Source organism: Puma concolor, chromosome C2 (genome assembly GCF_028749965.1).
Source record: "Puma concolor isolate L17-30 chromosome C2, mPumCon1.1.hap2, whole genome shotgun sequence".
NCBI classification, from domain to species: domain Eukaryota; kingdom Metazoa; phylum Chordata; class Mammalia; order Carnivora; family Felidae; genus Puma; species Puma concolor.
This window is the reverse complement of record NC_141675.1, coordinates 104,258,773-104,282,256: the sequence shown is the minus strand read 5'-3', so window position 1 is coordinate 104,282,256 and position 23,484 is coordinate 104,258,773. Positions and strand designations below refer to the sequence as shown.

At 38.3% G+C, this 23,484-nt stretch overlaps 1 long non-coding RNA gene across 1 annotated transcript; it reads right to left on the bottom strand.

Moving 5' to 3' along the window:
• Positions 1-494: 494 nt before the first annotated feature.
• On the bottom strand, positions 495-20,778 carry LOC147577468 (uncharacterized). Its single transcript, XR_015255823.1, has 3 exons — positions 20,612-20,778; positions 19,722-19,940; positions 495-553 (listed from the first exon to the last, which is right to left on the bottom strand). It is a non-coding gene; the product is annotated as an uncharacterized LOC147577468 (long non-coding RNA).
• Positions 20,779-23,484: the final 2,706 nt, after the last annotated feature.

The following is a 23,484-nucleotide window of genomic DNA, read 5'->3' as shown; positions in this document are numbered from 1 at the left end:
ACTTTTGCTCCTGGAGAAATCTCCTGCAGATCCCTGCCCCTCCAGCACACATTCTAAGATTAGTCAATAGCTCACTATATACATATATGCCAGGAGCTTTTCAAACTGCTACTTATGTGCTGTGTCGTGGACTTAGCTATTTGGTATGCCGGCTCTTTAAAGGGCGGGAACTCGGTTTTCTTATCATCCTCCTGCTCTCCCAGAGTTAAGTCCTGCTGAAAGCTCCTGGAGTTAAGCTCTACTGGTTTTCAGAGCCAGGTTTATGGGGACTTGTCTTCCCAGTGCAGGTCCCTAGGTTGGGTGGTATCCAGTGTGGGGTATGATCCCCTCACTCCTCTATGCTTTCAATGTCCCTTCTGTTTGTGATTAGTCACACCCAGGGTTTGGTTCCCAACAACATCTCCACACCTCCTACCCTTTTCGATGTGGCATTCTCTCTATGACTAGCTGTAGAAGATGTTTTCTGCCAGTCTTCAGGTCATTTTCAGATAAGTTGTGCATGGGATGAGGTGAGCTCAGGATCCTCCTACTCCACCATGTTTCTGGTTCCCTCCTTTAATGAAATTATATAAAAGTTTATTTTGAATGCAGAAGTAGAACAGTGAAAAGAGCAGACAAACTGCATATCAAAAGGGGAACAACATTGCTTGAGGTGGGAACTAATTAGAAGAATGTTTTATTTGCTGATATACACATTCTTTCTTTGCTATTTCAAGTCTTAGAAAATAAAATAATGAACTATTTATGCTAAATAACTATTGTCTTCCAAATTTCAACCAGGGCAGGTCTTGTGTTGAGATATAGGTACTGAAAAAGAGATGGGGGTTAGAGAACCTACTCTGGAAGCAATAGCCTCAGAAACTACAAGAGATTCCAGATTAGTTTCAAGTGATTTCATATGCTTTCATCTGTGTGAAAGCCTTTTCTGACTGCTTCAAAGGAATTACCATTAGCACAACATTTGAATATAAAGTTCAGTGTCTGTCTCTCCCCCCCCCCCCCAAAATATTTTGGAATCTCTTTCCATAACTGGGACATCACCATTTCTGCATCTCTCACTTAGCTGAATATCACACAGTCCCCTTGAGGATTGTTATTAAAACATTTAACAATTTACGAAATCACAGAATTTTGAAAAAAAAAGGATATAGGCCAATTTTCCTCTTGATTTAAAATTATTCACAAATAGAGTTTTTGGATCAGCTGGAGCTCCCTCAGCACTCGGTCACATTTACCACTATGTTTGTACTACAAGTCAACTTGTTCTAGAAGATCTTGGTTTGGTCACATCACTCTTTATAAACATAGAAAGCCTCTCTCTCACCACAAAGATGGTTTATTATTACTTATGATAAACACGTAATATTTGCATACTGTGAAGTATTTAAGTAAATCACATTAAGATAGGTGGACAACATTCTCAGAAGATAATTGTAACATATTTAAACAAATAGAACATGTAATTCTTGCACTGTTCCTGTAAAAAAAATCATTTCTTCATCCAAAACTAGGTTTGGTTACTAACTGTCTGTGATGACGGAAATATTCTGTAATACCTGTACTGTTTAATATACAATACATAAATTCAGAGAAAAGTGAGCCAGCCTTGAATGCTTCATTCATTCATTCATTCATTCATTCATTCATTAGCTGAGAGTCTTGTTTGGCTCAGGCACTGGACACACAATGTCAGGCAAGACACTGCCCCTACCCATAAGTTACATGAGTTGATAACTCATCAGACAAGTGGGATACTATACAATGAGTTGGTTTCAGGGTACTGAAAAAGGGCACAGAGAGACAGACATTTAACCCAGATGAGTAAAGGGGGTTGGTGATTTACAACTTGGAGCATGTTATGCATTTCAATTAATTTTTCATAGTAGATAGGCCTCATTCTCATTTTTTAAATGAGGGAACTTAGTTTCAAAAAGCTCTGTGATTTACACCCCCCCTCATGAAATCTATCCAACCAGATTTTGTTGCAAAATTCATATGCTTTCTATTATCCAACAATGCTAATCAGCAGCTCTTCAAAGAAGATTTTCAAAACCACCTAATTTCTATACTTTTTACTGCAAAAATAAAGAAGGGATTTTTGAGTAAGATTAAGGGTGAGGCAACTACTACAGTATTCTATATTAAATTAAATCCACAAATGATTAATGGTATATGCATAAGTATATCATTTATAATTGATTAAATTTTATGTTTGTGGTTATTCTATCAAAAAATAGTGGACATTATACATTATGAATGTGGTTAGGAGGCAGTAATTCAACTTAAATAATTTCTACTCATAGAATATTTCTTGGGAAGTTTAAGGAACCAAGTTTTTTCATATGTCTTCATGAGAACACTTCAGTATAGTCTTTTTGTATTTCCTCATGAAAGCACTTGCTTTGACGTTACACCTTAGTCTCTGGTGTCATTCCCTAAATCAGTTGTTCCTTTTTTTTTTTTTTCAATTTTTCCATCTGTTGTTTAAACCTCACCCTACATTTGGGAAACTGCACATAACTTGTTCATCACATAACTCACTAAATGAGACTGAACACTTTGCCCAGATGATTTTTTTAAGAAGTGGGTGAAATGTTCAATTTATCAATATATTTCATTTTTGTCAGGGAAGCATCCTTCTCATCAAATTAGGCTTGTGTGTTGCTCATTATAAAATGTCACCAGAAATTGTGTGAATGGACTGAATCTTTACCAAGGATTCAGCCATGATTGATTGTGGATTGACCGGGAGTCTAAGGCAAAATGGAAAATACCCTTTACGATATTTGCTGAATGAAAAATTTTAATCTCCATCCCACTTTTCTCAGTTTTTTTTTTTTTCAGTAAAACCAATGCTGACATGCAACAATTGCTTATATATATTGAAAATTTTGAATTTTACAATTTCTCAATTGTAAGTCTTCTCTAAATTCTTGATATTCAGGACATAAAATATGAGGACAGATTCACTCAGATTTTAGCTACGTATTCTCCCTTTATACTTATACTACTGAAAAGTGAGTTTGTGGGGCTCAATTCTTGAGTTTTGCAAAGCTACATGATGGAAGAGTTTATTAAAACAAACATATTTCTTCAATGAATTCTTAGAAACAGGGAAATTAAGCAAGAATCTAAAGGTAAGTAGAAACCACAGATAGTTAAAACAATCTTTGAATGGCAGAAATCAAGTTTCTAAGAAAGGAAGGTGGGAGGAAAGGGATAAAGAACAAACATTTTTATTTTTGGCACCTGTATGCTCAGAAAAGGAAGAAAAAAGCAGATTAAATTTGTGACAGTTTCATTGTCTGTTGGGCCACAAAGTCAGCACTAGGCCTACCAGAGAATACAAGCTACCTTTATTATCATCTTTCATGGCTCAATATGCTGTATGGGTTCAGCTACATGGCTCTCATTTGGGGTTGCTCATGCAATTGCAGCCAGATGTTGGCATCAAAGATTGAACGGGGCTAGGTTCTCAACAGGGCTTGCTTGCATTGCTAGCCATTGACTGGGGGCTTAGATGGAGCTGTTAACTGCAACACTGCATGTTCTTCTTCATGAGCTTGCCTTTTTCTCAGCATGGTGGCTGGATTTAGAAATAGAGTTTCACAGGAGAAAGTATTCTAAGAGGCTCAGGAGGAAGCTGCAAGGCTTCCTATGACTAGTCTTGAACATGCATAAGATCACTTCCACCACTTCCTATTATAATCAAACAAGTCACTGAGGTCAAACCAGATTCAATAAGGTGGAAACTTATGGTAAATGGCAAGGTCACAACACAGAAGAACATGCTGATTAAACAGAGCAAAGAAGAAGTGGATAGTAGGAAGACAGATTTTATTATATCCATCTTTGGAAAATACAATTTGTCACAGTCTTCTATCTCGACACAATTCACGTCATTCTCACAGGCAAAATATAATTACTCCCATGTCCCATCAGCTCCCAATCCAGATCTTGTCATGATATCAAATTCAAGGGAGGATAAGACTCCTCAGCTCTGGATACAGCTCTTCAAGCACAGTGCTTTGGGAATAGTTCTTTTCTAGCTTCTGTATCTTCTCCTCTACTTTGCTTCTGCCTGCTAGCAGCTATATACCTAACCCCCCCCCCCCCCAGAGTAGTAGTGCAGGTAGAGAGAAAGGAGAAGGGGTACAGAATGTTGACATCTAGAACTGCCCTAAGAAAGCTTTGTCCTCCTTGGGCCTGGCAGATGCTTAACACTGCCTCTTTCTCTGTGTGCGCTTTGTGGAGTCTCCAGTCTCTTATTTTGGGCCCCTTCAAGTACCACTCTTGTGTCTGGGCTGTCCACTCCTCATACACTCAGTCTGTCAGTATCTTATTGTCTTCCTCACCAGTCCTTTTGGGCAGGAGTGAAAATGAGTGGCTTCTGATGTAGTTGAATTAAATAATACTTCTTCTTAGCCCATGTGATTTAACCAAAAATGATAAGGAGGCATATTTATTTAAGAACAAAGATAAAGTGTAACCAACCACCTTCTCTTCCATTTTCCCACCTCTGGTCTCATGGTAGAATGGTTTCACTGAAGGAACATTATTTCCTTTGGGAGAACATACAGCTCACCAGGCATTCAGGAAGTGTTAATGGTTTATCCTTGCCCACAGCTCAACTCTACAGGGCCTGATATCTCCTAACTTTTGGAGAGGTAGAGAAGTGGGTTTGGGTTTCAAAGAAGCATGAAAGAGAAGTGAATGTCATTAATTGTATTGGCTCTGGTATATATCCAGGACTCAGGAGTTTTACAGGTTTCCCCATCTTCTATTTCCCTAGTTCCTAATCAACAAAACCATGTCTTCACTGAACAACACTCTCAAGGATCAGATCAAAGATTGGGCTCACTTCTCATCACATTATTCCTCAAGGCCCAGGCAGAAGACTAGGATCCAATTATTAAATATTCAATTACTTCATTTAATGAAAGTAATTTAATAAATTAGACAAAGTGGAATTTTAAGCCAAAAATGCTAAACCAAAGATGGCTAATTTAAGTTATATTCATAAAAATGCAATCCATCAAGAAGATAAAATAGTGATGAAAGTTTTACATAGTGATTAACCTAGCATAAAAATATACCATGTTTTTTAAATGTTTATTTGTTTTTGAGAGACAGACAGATTGTGAGCAGGGGGAGGGCCAGAGAGAGAGGGAGACGCAGAATTTGAGGTAGGCTCCAGGCTCTGAGCTTTTAGCACAGAGCCTGATGTGGGGTTCCAACTCATGAACTGTGAGATCATGACCTGAGCCGAAGTTGGAGGCTTAACTGACTGAGCCACCCAGGTGCCCCTCATTTTTTGATTTTTTAGAAGTTTCTTAATTTTTCTTTATTCTGAGAAAGAGAGAGTGCATACAAGTGGGGGAGGGGCAGAGAGAGAGGGAGAGAGACAGAATTCCAAGCAGACACTGCACTCAGACAGTGCAGAGCCCAATAAATCAGAGCCCCATGTGAGGCTTGAACTCATGAACCATGAGATTGTGCCCAGAGCAAAAATCAAGGGTTGGATGCTTAACCAACTGAGCTACCCAGGTGCCCCTCCATCAACTCATTTTTAAGTCCTTCCTCAAATACTAGTTTCTCAGTGGGATCTTCTTGTCACAAGGATTAAGCACAACATCTTACATATACCTTTGTCCTGGGCTTATTTCATTGTGCTTTCGGGTACAACTGATTATTTCCACATCTGCTTTCTGATAGATTATAAAGGCAGCAGCAATCTCATCTTTGTATTCCCAGTATTTACCCCAATTCAGGGTGGCTATGGGTGCTCAGAGAACAACTGTTGAAGAATAGTATGGCAATGAAGGTAGAACCCCCTTTATCAGTGTAGAGCAGGGACAGCAATAAGAACATTCTCTCATCTGTGAAGATTCATTAACACAGCTGAGGCACAACTGGGGAGAAGACGGTCTTCTCAGTGGCTAGCCCTTTGATCCCACAGCAGAACCATTTTATGGAGATGATTTAATTGCTCTTAAAATATACTTGGGAGTGCCTGGCTGGCTCAGTCAGTAGAGCATGCAACTCTTGCTCGGGGTTGTAAGTTCCAGCCCCATGTTGGGTGTAAAGATTAGTTAAAAAAAAAAAAAAAAAGTACACTTACCTGAAGTGCTCTATCACTTCCCATCTGTGAAGGAAATGGTATCAGAGAGCAAAGTTAAAAGCAACTGAGTGGAGAACGTAGGGGGTTCAAGACATTTCAAGAGTGATGTTGACAAGGAGAGGGTAAATACAGGCCCAGCCACAAAACATAGTGTTATTCCCCTACTGACTAAAATACAGCTTCCAGACAACCACTCAGGTGCGTGGGCGCAGACAGCCTCCACCTCATGTGCCTGTGTGGTTTGAGGTGCTCCCACCCACACTCGCTTTCTGGGAGCTGTCCTGTGCAGCTGAGAGTCAGCTGACCCAACAGCATTACTGCCCCCTGAGACAATGGAGCAGAGAGTGGTCTGTCTGTCTAGGTGCTAGGCTTAGATCCTTCCTGTCACCCGGTCACTATGAAACTGGAATAGGGGTGGGGGAATGTCTCCAGAAGACTTACTAGCCACATTCAGCACACTGGTTTTGGAAAGGCCTCTGAGAAGCAACTTGTCACTGTGAGCAGGCAATATACTTGTTTACATAATCTGCTCCATGTCTCACTCAGCCCCCAGGTATGAGCACCCCCTTTACCTACGCACCTCCCACTTCTACAATGGTGGTGACAGATGGGAATTCTCATGAAAAATTCTACCAAGAAACTCCTATAATACAAAAAGAAAATGAACAGGGGAGCGTGAGAGCAAAAGGCAAATGTGTATAAATTTAAATTAATTGATTCATCTAAGAAGTATTTGGAGGGCCTACAGGTGATGAATTCTTCCTAACTTGCTCTGGGAAGGCTTTTCAGAAACAAAGTCTAATGGAACCACCTCATGCAATGGTAAGGGGTTGGTAGTTTGATGTAGTCAAAGGGAAACAAGCTGGTGAAGAACCAGCCGTAGCCAAATCATATCCTTGGGAAGAGTTTGTTCCTTGTCATTTTCCATTCTTGTATGGAAAAAGCCCTAAGAAATAATAGCATGAAGTGGTCCCTTCTGAGGTGATATTTAAAAATCAATCCAGTATAAATCGATCCAATCCTGAAGCCCACATTGTCTGTCTTTGACAGCTAAAAGGTAATTTAAAAGATTTAATAATTTAATCAGTCTCTCAGTGGACCATGCAAGAGGGAAAGACTATTTTACTTTATTTTATTTTTTTAAAGTCCATTTTTTAAGTTTAGTTATTTATTTTGAGAGACAGAGACAGTGTGAGTTGGTGAGGGGCAGAGAGCATCCCAAGCAGGCTCCACACTTGTCAGCGCAGAGCCCACCTCAGGGTTTGATCTCACAAACGTCAAGATCATGACCTGAGCCAAAATCAAGAGTCAGTCACTCAACTGACTGAACCACTGAGGCACCCTTTAGAAAAGTCTATTTTAAAGCAAAGCAAGCATCTTTAAAAATCTTTCACTGTCACTCTCTCCTCTACATCTTTAACCCAAAGTATCTCCTCCCTTCAGGTCTCTCTCTTTCTGCATTTGATCCTCCCAAACTCCTCCCTTCCCCAACTCTTGATACTTCCCCTAAATGAACACAACTGTAGTCCCATTTAATGTCCCTCTATCAATACCATTAATATCATCCATTTATTTAGAGCCAAGGAGTACTTAGGAGGTAATTCAAAACACAAAATCCTTAGAATCCTTAAGAAAGGATTAATATGTGAAAGCTCAGGAATTAATCATTTGTTCATTACTAAAATACCTACATTTTGAAACTAAAAAGAAAACAAGAAACCTTGATGAGGAGTCATACTGTAAAATGCACAAACAAGAGAATAAAATTGCCCGACATTTTCCCTTAACATCAGTTTTGGGATTACTCTGCAAGGTGGACCTTGTATAAGAGTATAAATCTGATAAGGCACTGTGCTACAGATAAGGCTGGATTCGAACAAGTAGCTGAGAGATAAAGTTTAACTTGAGCCTTCACCATTCGGCTGGATGACAATACAGACAGTAATGATATGGTCACTGTATTGTTTTTGTTCACTACATTTATACCAGTAGCATCTGAAGTCAGGTTAATTTATCACGTACTTGATAAAATAATGGATGAAAATTTCAGCAGGAGTTTCATTGAGCTTGCTGTTGGGTGGAACATACTTGCAGATGTGAGGAAAGTTGGAGTTAAATATATAAGGGGCAAAACTCCCCAAGTGGATGTTCAATCCCGAATGTGGAAGCAACATACTTTGCCTCAAAGTCTGCCTTTCTATGTTCTACAGAGGTATAAAAATCATAAATTTAAAAGACTTACATGTGAATTTTTTAAAGTATTTTCTCACAAAGATATATGTTTTCTTGGCCAGGAAAAGGTGATGATTGGAGTTTTTAAACTGAAGGATGAATTGGTAATTTTTTCTTCATTAATGAACTAAAAAGTCACCATGGCAAAGGGTAAAACTAGGAAAGGTACATGAATTTATTTCTCACTTTAGGGATAAGTAGTCACTCACAAATTTAGCTTATTCAGCAGATGATTTTTCAAGGCCGAACCTTCAATACATAACTTCAGTGCACTGCAAAGGTATAGGGGCATAAGACAAAACAAATTCAAACCGGAAAACATTGAACAGTTACATAAGAGTTTTGACAATAGAGAAAATGGATTATTTGGAACTCTTACTTCATTTACAGGGTTGGATTTAAAAATGGTACTATCATTAGTCATCCTTCTTGGCTGAAAAATACTTCTTTGAAGAATTAAAAGAGAATGATTGATGGATAAAAAATGAGCAACTCCGTTAGCCCATCATATGACACAGGAAATTGACTTCTCCATAAAAATGTACACATCCAAATTTCTGTTATCAGTTGCCTGAAATCCTTGTTCTTCAGAATCCTGGTCATCACCCCACGGTGATTTTCCTGACCTTGTTTACAAGCACTGAAGTGAACACTGTCATGTACCAGTGTCTAGGGCTTCTGAAACAACGTGTCAGTCTGGGGGGCTTAAACAACAGAAATTTATTTCATCACATTTTTGGAGCTAGAGGTCAAGGTGTTGGCACAGCTGATTTCTTCTGAGCCCCCCTACCCCTTAGTTTGCAAACGGCTGTCTTCTTCCTGTCTTTACATAGTGTCCCTTCAGTGTATGTCTCTGTCCTAATCTCTTCTCATAAAGACACCAGTCATATTGGATTAGGGGCCATTCATACGACCTCATTTTCCTCAATTCCTCATTTTACTTAATTACCTCTCTAAAAGGCCAATTCATTCTATTTATTAGCATATTAAAAGAAAAAGGCATCATGACCAAGCATGACTTATCTCCAGAATACAAGCATCACTCAATATTAAGGAATTTGTTAATTTACCATATTAATAGATCAGAGGGAAAAATCATTTCACTATCTCCAAACATATTGAAAGATCTTTGGGAAAAAAAAAGATGGACATCCATTGCTGATAAAAACTCTCAACAAAATAATAAAAATGATGAAAAGCATATACTTTGGTACTTATAGTAATAATTTTATTTAATGGAGAAACTCTAGAGGCTTTCCCAGTAAAGTTAGGAACAAGGCAAGTTATGAACAAGTAATAGAACATTATTTCTATTGCTATTTAGCAATATATTGGAAGCTTTAAACTAGCAATATTATATTTCTTAATGTGGGTCACTACAAGGGTAATGATTTTATAATCATTCTCTAAATTGTACATGTGTGCTTTGTACACTCTTTTGAATATGCATTATACAATAAAAGGTAAAGAATATAACATTAGAAAACCATATACACATACATTTAAAAAAGCTATCTGACATAATTTATGTCCATTTGTACATTTAAGATTTGTGGCTGAAGGACATAAAACCAGGCATTTTCAGCAAATGAAAGGAAGCCCTGTAGATGTAAAACATACAGCATGAGATGTAAAATGGTTCTGTGGCCTTTTTATTGCTGGTGATAAAAATCTAAATCAATGGCCGTTGATGTATTGTCAAGAAAAACAGCACAAATATTTTAAGATTTAAGTATGAAACTTTCATCTGCCAAAGACAGCCAGTGAAAGTCAAATTCAGGTTTCAGCTTCAACATTTAAAGAGCTTGGAGGTCATTACTCCAAGCTGCCAAGAAAATCAACACCTTTTCTTGGAGCCATCGGTGAACTGAGTTTACAGTACAAAACACTGCCCTGAAATCTGGAGAGGGGTAAATCCAGCGTCACGGTAAAATTTGCTTACCTAGAGTAGAGGCCACTAATGGCATAAAGTGATAGAAATATTTAAATGGTAGTTTTAATGGATTGCTAGAAGTTGACTATGGATTAATATGAGAGCGATTAACTCCTGATGGTCTAAGTTTTAGTGGGTACTCCTAAACACACTTTTGTGTACTTTACATCCAGGGACCCCAACATGTTCTTATAGTAAAGATCGGAGAAAGATAACCCTTTTGGCTTTGGCAAGGAGAGTAGAAGAATAATTTGCGTGAAATACACCTGTCTAGAATCTTCCTCCTAACAAAAGTCTACTTTTCATGGGGACAAAACCAAAAAACAAAACAAAACAAAAACCTTTAGCAGAACCGGTTCCAGAACTCTGGCAGAAAGACATTCCTCTCACTCCAGTCCCATCGCCCCCCTGCCTCACCTAAGGAAGGTGGCAGGGGCTTGGGTGGGGAGAGCTATACAAGAAGAATCACTTGTGAAAGTCACAAGCCAGAGATGCAGCTCACTGAAAGGCTGAGACTTAATTGGAGGGTTATAGAATGCCCCTCCACCAACACCTTACCACCACACCAACAGGGCTCCAAAAGAACGGCAGTAGATTACAGCTGAAAAACCTAGGAGACACAGATTCCATTGGAAGTGGAGTACTTAGGGAAGCTGGAGTCAACATGGGAGACAGAAAGTGGGGACACTAGAGAAATCGGATGCTTTGTCAGCTACAGAAAACATTAAATAACACCCAACTCCTAGTCGAGTTCACATAAATCCTCACATTGAAGCCTTATTTAGCTGGGTTTCTATTTCCCAATACAATACATCTGGCTTTCAAAAAGACATGACAAAAGCCAAGGGAAAAAAAAAAAACAGCCTAAAAAGACAAATCAAAAGAACCAGATTCAAATATGACAAAGATGTTGGAATTATTAGAAAATTATAAAATAATTATGGTGAATACGTTAAAGGTTTTAATGGAAAATGTAGACAACATGCAAGAACAGATGGATGGATAATTTAAGCAGAGGATGGAAATTCTAAGAATCAACAGAAAATGCTAGAAAAACTTGACATAGCTGAATAAACAATTGGTGTGCCTGAAGACAGGTTACTAGAAAATTCCCAAGATGAAATGTATGTAAAGAGAATATGGAAGAAAATGAAACAAAATGTTAAAGAACTGTAAGACAAGAAGAAAGAGAAGGAGGAATCGAATATTTGAAATAATGTTATGGAGAATTTTCCAAAATTAATGACAGACGCCAAGTCACAAATTCAGGAAGCCCAGAGAACACAAAGCATGATAAATATCAAGAACTACACCTAGCTATATGGTAGTCAGACTGCAGAGAACCAAAGACAACTTGAAAATCTTTTTTTTTTTAATTTTTTTTAATGTTTATTTGAGACAGAGAGAGACAGAGCATGAGTGGAGGAGGGGCAGAGAGAGAGGGAGACACAGAATCCGAAGCAGGCTCCAGGCTCTGAGCTGTCGGCACAGAGCCCGATGTGGGGCTCGAACTCACAAACCGTGAGATCATGACCTGAGCTGAAGTCGGTCACTCAACCAACTGAGCACCCAGGCACCCCCAACTTGAAAATCTTAAAAGGAGCTGGGAGGAAGAAAGCAAACAAAAACCCACCTTACCTATGGAAGAACAAAGATGAGAATAACAGTAGACTTGTCAGAAAACAGGCAAGCCAGAGGAAAATATAATGAAATACTGAAAGTGTTGGAAAAAAAGCCTCAACCTGGAATTCTATATGTGGTGAAATTATACTTTAAAAGTGAAGGAGAAATGAAGACTTTCTCAGACAAATAAATATGTGGTAAACTCATCACCAGCAGACCTACTGTGCAAGGAATATGAAGAGACTTTTTTCCAGGCAGAAGGAAAACCATATGGATCAGAAACTTGGATTTATATAAAGAAAGGAAGAGTTTTAGAGAAGGAATAAAAAACATTTCCTGGATGCCCAGTGAGTTGTATGTTCTCCTAAAGGAAACAATGAAACCATTCTACCATGAGAGGAGAGGTGGGAAAATGGGAGGGAAGGTAGTTGGTTATACTTTATCTTTACTCTTAAATAAATATGTCTCCTTATCATTTTTGGTTGAATCATGTGGGCTGAGAAAAAGTGTTATTTAATTCACCTACATCAGAAGCCACTCATTTTTACTCCTGCTCAAAAAGACTGGTGAGGAGGACAATAAGTGTATGTGAGTGTGTGAAGAGTGGACAGCCCAGACACAAGAGTGGTAGTCCAAGGTAAAATACAGTATATTTTTATTCTTTTTTTAAATGTTTATTTATTTTGAGAGAGAGGGGGGCAAAGAGAGAAAGAGAGAGAATCCTAAGTAGGCTCCATGTTGTTGTCAGTACAGAGCCTGATATGGGGCTCTATTCTACAAACTGTGAGACCATGACTTGAGCTGTTAAATCAAGAGTTGGATGCTTGACTTACTGAGCCACCCAGTGCCCAAAATATTTTTTATTCTTAATTGATCTAAAACATAAGTATTTAGAACAATGATAGTAATAATGTATTGGGTATTTATAACACTATGGGGAAATAAATGGATGACAGCAATGTCACAAGGGGTGAGAAAGGGGTGAGAAAAGGGAACCTGCACTACACATGAAGTGGAATAGTTCTTTTAAAGGCAGATTTAAACTGAGAACAAACTGAGGATTGATGGGGGTGGGAGGGAGGGGAGGGTGGGTGATGGGTATTGAGGAGGGCACCTTTTGGGATGAGCACTGGGTGTTGTATGGAAACCGATTTGACAATAAATTTCATATATTGAAAAAAAATAAAGGCAGATTTAGTTAAAAATGTATATTACAAACTCCAGGGTAAACAATACTTTTATTTTTAAAAAGTATAACTGGCATGCTAAGAGAGGAGTGAAATTGAAAATACTTACAAAACATTCAGTTTGAAGCACTGAAGGCAGAAATAGAAATCTCTGGCAATCAACAGGAAACAGCTCCAAAATTGGCTGATATTAATCCGTATATCTCAATAATCACTTTAAAAGTGAATGGTTTAAAGGCACTTACAAAAAGAGACTGTCAGGGTAGACTAAGAAGCAATACCCAACTATAAGTGGTCTAGGAGAAATCATTTTAAATATAAAGACACCAATAGATCAGGGTAAGAGTTGGAGAAAGATACACCATGAAGGCACTTATAATTGTGACAAAGGTACCAGTAATGTAGGACTATAGGGGAATCTGGGTGTGAGGCATGTGAAAAGTCTCTGTGCTATTTTTGTCATACTTCCATAAATCTAAAAGTCTTCAAAAATTAAATTTACAAAAAATGGGCATATAATAAATTATTTGAGTGAGAAATACGGCAAAAGAGTTAAATGAAAAATTAAAGTTAAAAATAAAATACTCTTGAATTAAAAAAAAAAAAAGAGTTGCTCTAAAACGTGCATCTTAAAGATCACAGCATCTCAGGGCGCCTAGGTGGCTAAGTTGGTTGACTTTGGCTCAGGTCATGATCTTACAGCTCTATGTTAGGCTCTGTGCTGACAGCTCAGAGCCTGGAGTCAGCTTCCTCTGTCTCTCTCTGCCCCTCTCCCGCTCATGCTCGCTTGCTCGTGCTCTCTCTCTCTCTCTCTCTAAAAAATAAACATTAGAGAAAATATTTTCAAAAAAAGATCACAGCATCTCTTTAGCTTGTTGTGCTAAATATATATATAATTCAAAAACCAGTCTTCCATAAAATCTGCTCATTGTTCACCAAGAACTGATACTAATTGACCCATTTCTATACATCTGAATTTCAGGAAAGATAAAATTCAAAAGTATGTAACAAAATGAAGTCCATTATAACATTTAAATGTGAGACAATAAGTCACTGTATAATTTAGGATTGTCTAGGTTTAGTACTTTGATTTAGCACTAAATCCATTCTGTTAGCAAATGAACACTGGGCAGCTCCCATGTCAATGGAACTGTTTCAGGCATTATGGAGAACCACAAAAATACAAGAGAAATAGTCTCTGCCCTAAGAAGTTTACACAATACAATTTAAAGGCCTTTATATACCACTTCTATAATATTTATCCTTTCCTACAAATCCAGGTTCTTTTTATACTAATAGAGTCACTAAATAAGTTGGAGACTTTGCCTCACAGGGTTTTGTTAGACAATGAGTTTGTGCGTTCACCTGTAAGGGAGAAACAGTATTGATTTCCTCTAACCACGTGATAGCTCAGCTGACATTGAGCTATTAATACAGCTGTTTATTTTAAAAAGTTTATCTACATTTGCTTACCTAAAACTATTTTCTCATTTTTCTTTTGGACATAATTAATTCAGTGTTGTTCAAATACGTGGAAAATACGTTCTAAAACAGCTGTGAAATGCCAATATTTACCCTTAGCCACAATTCTCCAAATGATTTGTTAGCCTTTTATATTGTCTGGATGGTTCTAAGTGCTTCAATCTGGCAACTTTTTGATATCAAATGAGGACATGGATTATAAGCAAAGTGATATCCCTATGCCGTGATCTCTTTCACGCAAATAGTTTTGCTTTTATTAATAATGGGGCAATATTGAGCTTATTGTAGAATTATTGATTGCTAGCAATTTGTTTTGATATTTCTAATAAAAGTCTTCACTGATAGAAGAATGATGACAAACAGGAACAACGTGTGTGAATATTTACTAGAACAATTAGCAAGGGGTGGCTCTCAAGTATTTAAATGAAAATAGGCAAAAGAGCCTTTTTAAAAATTTAAGTCTTTCTATAGTGAGAACAGGCTAAAGTGGAAAGAGTTTGTACCAATGTATGCAAAGCACTTCAATAAGACTAAATGAATAGTAACTGTACACGTAACACTTATATGCTCCTTCCTTCTCTCCTCTTTTTGTCTAGAAATGTAGATGCTTAAAAATCATCATCATTAGTGTTGTTGTTTGCTAACTCTGTTGAGCTTTCTTGGAAATGATGCCAGTTAAGACTCAGTGGTGGCAAGAGGAGGGTGAGGGGCAGAGTGGTGGTTTCCCACAGGAAATCCATCTTGCAGCTTGTAGTAAAACTGATTTCAAGGGCAGGTTAACGAGATTACAGCTTGCTAATCATCCTGAAACCCATCCTTTGCCATTTCCAAACAAGATGGCAATTATCAGGCAGCTTTATCTCATAACACCAAAAGACCTGAGGCCTATCTTTCAATACTGCTGTTGCAAATGTACTTACACATACACTTCACAAAGAGTTTCAGAAACTGAATGGGTCTGGTAGGATGGAACACCAACCCCACTCGAGTGAAAACCATGCAAGCTCTTTTGGAGTATTCACTGTAGATGAAATCATAGGGAAAATCCCTTCTCTCAAAGTATACTTGCTATTCAATGTAGCAAATCTGTAAGAGAATAGTGTGAAATCTTTGAGCTGGGCACTTTGAGGGATACAAAGATAAATAAGTAAGACCTACAAGCTGTTGGCCATAGCTAAAGAGAAGAGATTAAATGATTGGCAGTGGGAGATGGAACAATTGTTATAATGTAGAAAAATGAAGCTTTTGCTTTTTTCCCCACCCCTATCCTTAGCTATCAGATGACATTTTGTCTAGCTCCACAAATACCCAGGTGACTACACTGCCCACAGCTCTCTACTACAGAGCCACATCCAAACCCAGTATCACCTGTCTCCAGAAAAGCCTTCCACCTCAAACTGCTCCTCCCTCTCCATAGCTAACCAGGCACATAATCACTAAAGGAAACACCAGTTACTTTATCCCAGCTTACAGAATTATTCAGCCACATCTATGCATCCATGCTGAGTTCTACAGAGCAGTTTCCACTGGGACTTGTAAGACCAAAACTGACGACTCTCATCCTGGGGTTAACAGCAAAATTCTTGCTGAGTCTTTGAGGCAGTGGTTCTGGATGCGTAGGGTAGTGGGTTGGGGAAATCTCAGAATGGTGTTCCTTTGACTTTTGAAATCTCTTAGTCAAATTAAGACAATGAAAATCATACTTGTGCTTAATAGGCAAGCCTGTTAAATCATGTCTTGCCCCACACTTCCCACAGATGGCAATCTATATTTGTTGAATGAATAAATGCATGAATGAATGAATACAAAGAGCAACTGGACTACTTCTAGGAACAGCAATCATAATATTTGTTGTTATCCTCTCCTGCATTCTAGGCTGTTTTGAAGTGAAAGGAAAAGCATGTATTTCCTGTGGGAAATTTATACCGGATATCCAACTAAATGACGGAATGTCATTCAGGACTGCTGGTTATAATGGTTACTTTTTAAAATCAACACGTATTTGCAGAGCACTTCCTATGTGAAATCACTCTCTAGATACTGGGGAAGCAGCACTGAAGAAGAGGGACATGGGGCCTGACTTCCTGGAGCCTAGAGACTTGTGGAGGAAAGTAGACCATAAACAAAAACATAAGCAAAATAATTTCCATTCTAATGTGTTGCACAGGAAATAGGATATAATAGAGTAGAGTGTACCTGGGGAGATGAGTGTCCTACTTCAGCTAGAGTTCTAAAGGAAGGCTGTTCTGAATATTTAAATTTGAGCTGAGCCACTGAGGAGGAGATAAAAGAAGCTTTATAAGGAAACATTTTACCCTCTCCAAGCAGTGCAAAGGCTGGAGGTAATAAGGAGCTTATCTTGATCAAGGGGGTAAAAAAAAAAAAAAAAAAAACAGGCTAGTGAGGCTCTAGAGAAGGGTTGGCACATTTTTTTCTCTCATGGGTCTAACAGTGACTATTTTCGGCTTTTCAGACCATATGTTCTCTATGGAAAGTACTCGACTCTGTGGAAAGTACTCGACTCTGCTTTGCAACACAAAAGCAGCCATAGATGTCTATAAACAAGGGAGTATGGCTGTGTGCTAACAAAACTTTATTTGGAAAAACAGGTGATGGGGAGATTGCCCTGTGGGTTGTAATTTGCTCTGCTCTATAGAGCAAGAGGAAAAGTGTTACGTTGAACTTGGAACTCTGTGCACAGTCCAGACAATTGGGGCTTGAGGGCATAGTAAGGATTTGCAATTTTATTCAGAGGGCAATATAAAGCCATTGAGAGCTCCCATGAAGCAGGGAGTGACTTGGTCTAATTCAATTTTTTAAATGTTATTCTGGATGATGTATGGGCAATAGATCATAAGAGTCATCAGTGTAGAAGTGGAGAGGCAGCGGTCTAGGCAAGAGATCATGATGCTCCATCTACAGGGGGCAGCAGAAAGATGAATTAATAATTAATTAATGAATTAATAATTCTTCTCAAGTCAGGATACGAAAATAGATTGGATGTGAGGGTAAGAGACATGCCAAGGTCTGCCAAGGATGAATTCTAGGTTTCCGGGTGATGAAAGCGCTGTTATCAAAATGTGGCAGATGGAGAAGGAATCAAAAGTTCAGTTTCAGGAACATTTAGTTTGACGTGTCTGTGAGACAGAAGAAGGATGACTGAATCACTACAAGAAAAGATGTACCATTTAGGTCAAAGAGAAGCAAGGCCAGTTCCCAGTCATTCCCACTAGAGTGACTCTGGAGGGAGTGTCCCACAGCCCCTTCTAGAGGGGCCAGGGTGAGAAGCTGCATGAGCAAATGTAACTCAGGACATTTGTTGAAGTGGCCACCACCATTACTTCCTGTGCCAAAATAGACGACGACCTCCTTCAGCATAAGTTGAGTGTCTCCACATCATGTCTGTTTCTGCAATAAGCAAGCCTACCGGGGAGTGAAAGGGGACTGATTGCAGGCAGATAAAAATAGTGTACAAAGACACAGGATGTTAATTGTGACCAGCAAACAAAGTTTGCAGGCTAGTTGTGACCTACAAATGTGCTGCTACACGTGTTTCTCTGCTAAGCTTTGACCACATCCTAAAACACAGTTCAACGTGTCAATATTTCAGAGCTAGTCTGTTTGCTTGATTAATCCAGTCATAGGCATAAGGGGAAAAAAAAAGTAACCATGTTTTACTGCTTTTGCTCAATTCAATTTGAACTGGGTGCTCCTAGGAATACTACTGCAGAAAATAAGCACAGAAATAGGGAACAGGGTAATGAACCATGGGGTCAGAACACGTGCTACATGTCTCCTAATCCAATCCACAGTAGTAGGTGAAGTTTTAATGGGTGTTTTTTGGTCAAATATGTCTAAGAAGCATAAACTTTGAAATAGATTTATGGCAGAATAACTTTTTTAAAATTAATGTTTATTTATTTATTTTTGAGAGAGAGAGTGAGCACAAGCAGGGGAGGGGCAGAGAGAGACACACAGAGAATCGAAAGCAGGCTCCGGGCCCTGAGCTGTCAGCACAGAGCCCAACACGGGGCTGGAGCTCACGAACCGTGAGATCATGACCTGAGCTGAAGTCTGACGCTGAACCGACTGAGCCACCCAGGCACCCCTGTGGCAGAACATCTTAAGGCTAATAATATCTTTCATGCTAATATTCAGTATGAAATCCCAGAAGGAAAATACTGTATTTGGTGTCTTCAAACTTGTTGAAAACATACCATGATGTGGTAAACACACACACATACATACTTTAGATATATCAATTATATATTTTCAATAGAGTCATCATCCTATCTTATAACTCAGTTTAGATTACGCTGTGTTACCAATGACAGAATACCATTGTAGCTACTTAAACAATGAGGGGTTATTTTCCTTAAAGAGCAAGAAACCCAGAAGTAGGTTTGTGGCTTTATTCAGTGGCTCACAAACGTCAGAACAAACTCATAAAAATTCTCTTGACCTTTTTCTCTCAGGTGCAAGCTAACTTCTACCGCTACAAGTACCACAGCTGCGTACAAGAAAAGAAAGAGGGAATCGGGAGGTAGTAAGGGGATATCAGCTTCATCCTTGCCTTTTAACAAGGAAAAAAACCAAATTTTTCAGAATTCTTGTAGCAGACACTGCCTTGAGTCTCATTATCTTATTAACATCAAGCTATTTGACCACACGTAACTGTTGCAGAGCGTGGGAGAGCAGGTGGAAGCTCTACGAAAGCAGCTAACAGGATTCTTAGAATTGGTTTAGACATGCGTGTTATTTCACCTGGCCTTGGCACATCATTGCTTCAAACAAATGAGACCGCAAGGGGGAAGTTGGATCTTGGCTAGGCAACTAATAAGGTCTGCTATATAGACTGTGTTACAAAACACACTTGGTGTAACTCATTCATCATTTACAAACTGTAATGCACACTCTAATATACTGCCCACATTCCCCTTCAGGAATAAAGCACTGCTCACCCGCTGCTAGGAAGACTGCTACAAGACAGGCCTCAAGCTACCAACCCCCTTTAGGTATCGCTCCGACTGAAGACAGTCACCTCACCACGGACTCACCCCCTTCCCTGGGGCCATCACCATGAGACTATAGAGGCCCTACTGACTCCTCTGCCCCTTCATGCCCCCCCACCCCGTTCTCTTACCTCTTTCCCTCTCTCCCCTCGGTTCTTCCCAGACTCAGAACACCACCGGAAGGTCTTCTTTTCTTCGGAGATAGAGGCCAGCTAAAGCTTCAGTGGAGATCACATTGCAACTTGACCTTTCCCTCTTCCTGAGCCAGCTTTCCCCTCTTATCTTCTGCTAGTAAACCTCCTCCATGCTAATGTCCGTCTCAGAGCCTCCTTCCTGGAGAACCCAACGTGCTTCAAAAACAAAATAGGAAATTAAATGTACTCAAAACATGTACTCTATTTTAAAGTTTATTTGGAATTTTTTAAAGACATAATTTTTTTTAAAAATCAGAGTTACTAAAGTGAAAATGCAATTTTTAAGACTGCCACATGTCAATGAAATTCTTTGTCATTTCAACAATGGCAAATATGAAAATATTTACCATTTGTACCAACTGTTCATGTCCCTAATTGAAAGACATATGGTTTTGTTTATACAAATGTATTTTTTGGGAACAGCTTTACTTTTCTGAATATAAAATGAATTACTCCTCATTGTAAAATCACAAAAACAAAAATACATTAAAAAAGAAAATAATTCACTTATAATCTTATCACGTATCTGTTATTTATTTCTGAGTGATATCCGTCCAGACTTTTCAAAGGAGTTAACAGCTGTTTCTTTGACATTCGTTTCCTTTAGTCTCAAGGAAAGTCTGAAGATCTGACCCATGTGCCATCCTCCTTGCAATATTAACCGAAACAATTTTAAGAATTTAACTAGAGCATATCTGTATTAAAAAATAATCTGGCCAAGGAATAGGTACAGGACCAAATCATACCGCGCTGTTTTGACCAAGTAATCAGTAATTGGTATTGATGAGACAGAGCTGACGCAGAGAAATGGAGCTGGTAGTACACACCTGAGAGAGCAGGCTGCCTTACCAGGAATAAAAGCTTAAAGGATCCAGAGCGAATGCTTTCCTGAGCTGTGGTAGTGTGCACACTTTGAGCTGCATTTCTTATGACCATGCGTTTTCTCTAAGCAGCATGTGAGGAACGTTGCAAGCCATGCCTGGGAGGTACAAGACCACGGCTTGCTGTTCCGTGTGCTGCACTGCATCCTGTTTGCCTTTTAAAAACTAAATACATTTGGTGCTGGGTCAATGTCCTATGAGTTTGCTTAGGCTGAAATGTACAACGACCTCAGCTAGCAGAAACAGACCTTTTTATTATCACACAAACAATTCAGGACTACCTTCTCATTGTAAAAGATTCAAATAATAGAGAACTTTGTAAACTCTCCACTTCAATTTCCCTCCTCTCTTGTTTTCAGTCACTGATTTCCTTATTTTGCATAGGTCTCTTCAGGTTTTCCGTTACTTTTCAAGTCAGTTTTGGTAATTTGTGTCGTTCTAGGAATTTATCCATTTCTTCTAAGTGTTAAATTTGTAGGCATATAAAGTTGTTTATGTTTCCTTATAATCCTTTTAATTCCTGTAAGGTGTGTACTTACACGTACCAATTTTATGGGTCTTAACCAAGAACCAGCTTTGGGTTCCACTGATATTTTCTAATGTTTTTCTGTTTCTGTTCCATTGGTTTCTGCTCTGATCTTTATTATTTCCTTCTATCTACTCTAAGTTTGATTTCTGCCTTCTTGCTTGTCAAGGTAGAAGGTACGTTTTGATTTAGATTTTTCATCTTTAACTATGTAAGCATTTTATGACCTATATTTCCTTCTAAGCATTGCTTTAGCTACAACTCCTTCTTTTTGATATATTGTATTGTTATTTTTACTCAGTTTAAAGTATTGTACAATTTCCCTTGGGAGTTCTTCTTTGACCCTCGGTTATTTGGAAGTCGGTGGTTTGTTTTCCAAATCTTTGGGGATTTTCAAATACCTTTCTACTTTATATTTCTAATTTATTTCTGTTATGATAAAAATCACTTTGTGTTATTTCAAACCTTTTAATGTTTTGAAGACTTGCTTTAGGGAATACCGTATAGTCTATCCTGAATATTGTTCCATGGTGCTTGGAAATAAAGTATTTTGCTGCTGCCATGTGGAGAGTATTCTTTAAATGTCAGATCCCTTCTCTTTTGTACTGCTGGTGGGGATGCAAGCTGGTGCAGCCACTCTGGAAAACAGTATGGAGGTTCCTCAAAAAATTAAAAATAGAACTACCCTATGACCCAGCAATTGCACTACTAGGCATTTATCCACGGGGTACAGGTGTGCTGTTTCAAAGGGACACATGCACCCCCATTTTTATAGCAGCATTATCAACAATAGTCAAAGTATGGAAAGAGCCCAAATGTCCATCGATGGATGAATGGATAAAGAAGATGTGGCATATATGTACAATGCAGTATTACTCGGCAGTCAGAAAGAATGAAATCTTGCCATTTGCAACTCCGTGATATTATGCTAAGTGAAATTAGTCAGTCAGAGAAAGACAAATACCATGTGACTTCACTCAAATGAGGACTTTAAGAGGATGTAAATTAAAAAAATAAATAAATGTCAGATCCTTTTGGTCAATGGTGTTCTTCAAGGTCTATATCCTTATTCATTTTCTCTCTGCTTTTATCAATTGCTGAGACAGGAGTAACTAAATCTCCAACTATGGCTGTTGTATTTTCTATTTCTCCTTAAATTCTGTCAGTTTTTGCTTCATTTTTGGGCTCTGTTGTTATTAGTATGTATTTATAATGATTATATCTTTCAGATGTATTGACCTTTTATCACTATGAAATGTTATGAACAAAACCATCCCTTGTAATAATCTTTGTATTGAGGCCTATTTCACCTCATGTAAGGCTAGCCACTCCAACTCTATTATGATTACCATAGGCAGGCATTTTTTTCCATCCTTTTATATTCACGTAATTGTATCTTTGAATTTTAAGTATTTCTTTTGTAGACAGAACTTGTTTTTAGGGTTTGTTTGTTTGTTTGTTTGTTTGTTTTTATCCATTCCACCTCTGCCTTTTGAGTGGAGTGTTTAGCTCATTCCTGTTTAATGTAATTATTGATACAGTTGATTTATACCTACTATTGCGCTATTTGTTTTCTACCTAGCTCATTTCTTTTTTGTTCCTCTATTCTTCCACTATCTTTTGTGTTAAACAAAACTTTTTGGAAGGTATTTTAATTCCCAAATATTTTAGATGTATTGAGATTTTTTGTTGTTGTTAGTTGCTCTAGGGGTTAAAATATTCATCTTTAACTTTCACAATTCACTTAAAGCTAACACAGACTTAATTTCAATGAAATATAGCCTACTGGCACAACTCCATTTCTTCTCTCCCCACTCCTTTGTGTTGTTATCACATACATAAAACCTTCATGCATATTATAAACCTAATAATACTGTGTTAGAATTATGAGCTTAAATAATGTTCTGATGTTAAAGAAATTGAGGAAGGAAAAGAAAAAAATTATACATGCCCATGCATAGTCTTCACTTGCTCACATATTTCTGGTGACCTCCATTCCTTCCTGCAGATCAGAGTTACTATCTGGTGTCATTTCCCTTTGGCTTGAAGGACTTCCCTAGTTTTTCCCTCTAAGTCAGGTCTGCTAACAGTTGATTCTATCCATTTTTGTTCATCTGAGGCTGTCTTTATTTTGCTTTTGTTCTTTTAATGATAATTTCACTAGGTTATAGAATTCTTGGTTGACTTTTTTTTCTCAGCACATTAAAAATGTCACTCCTTCTTCTTGTGGCCTCCACTTTTTTTTTTTATAAGAAGTTAACTATTAATCACATTGTTGTCCCCTTCTATACAA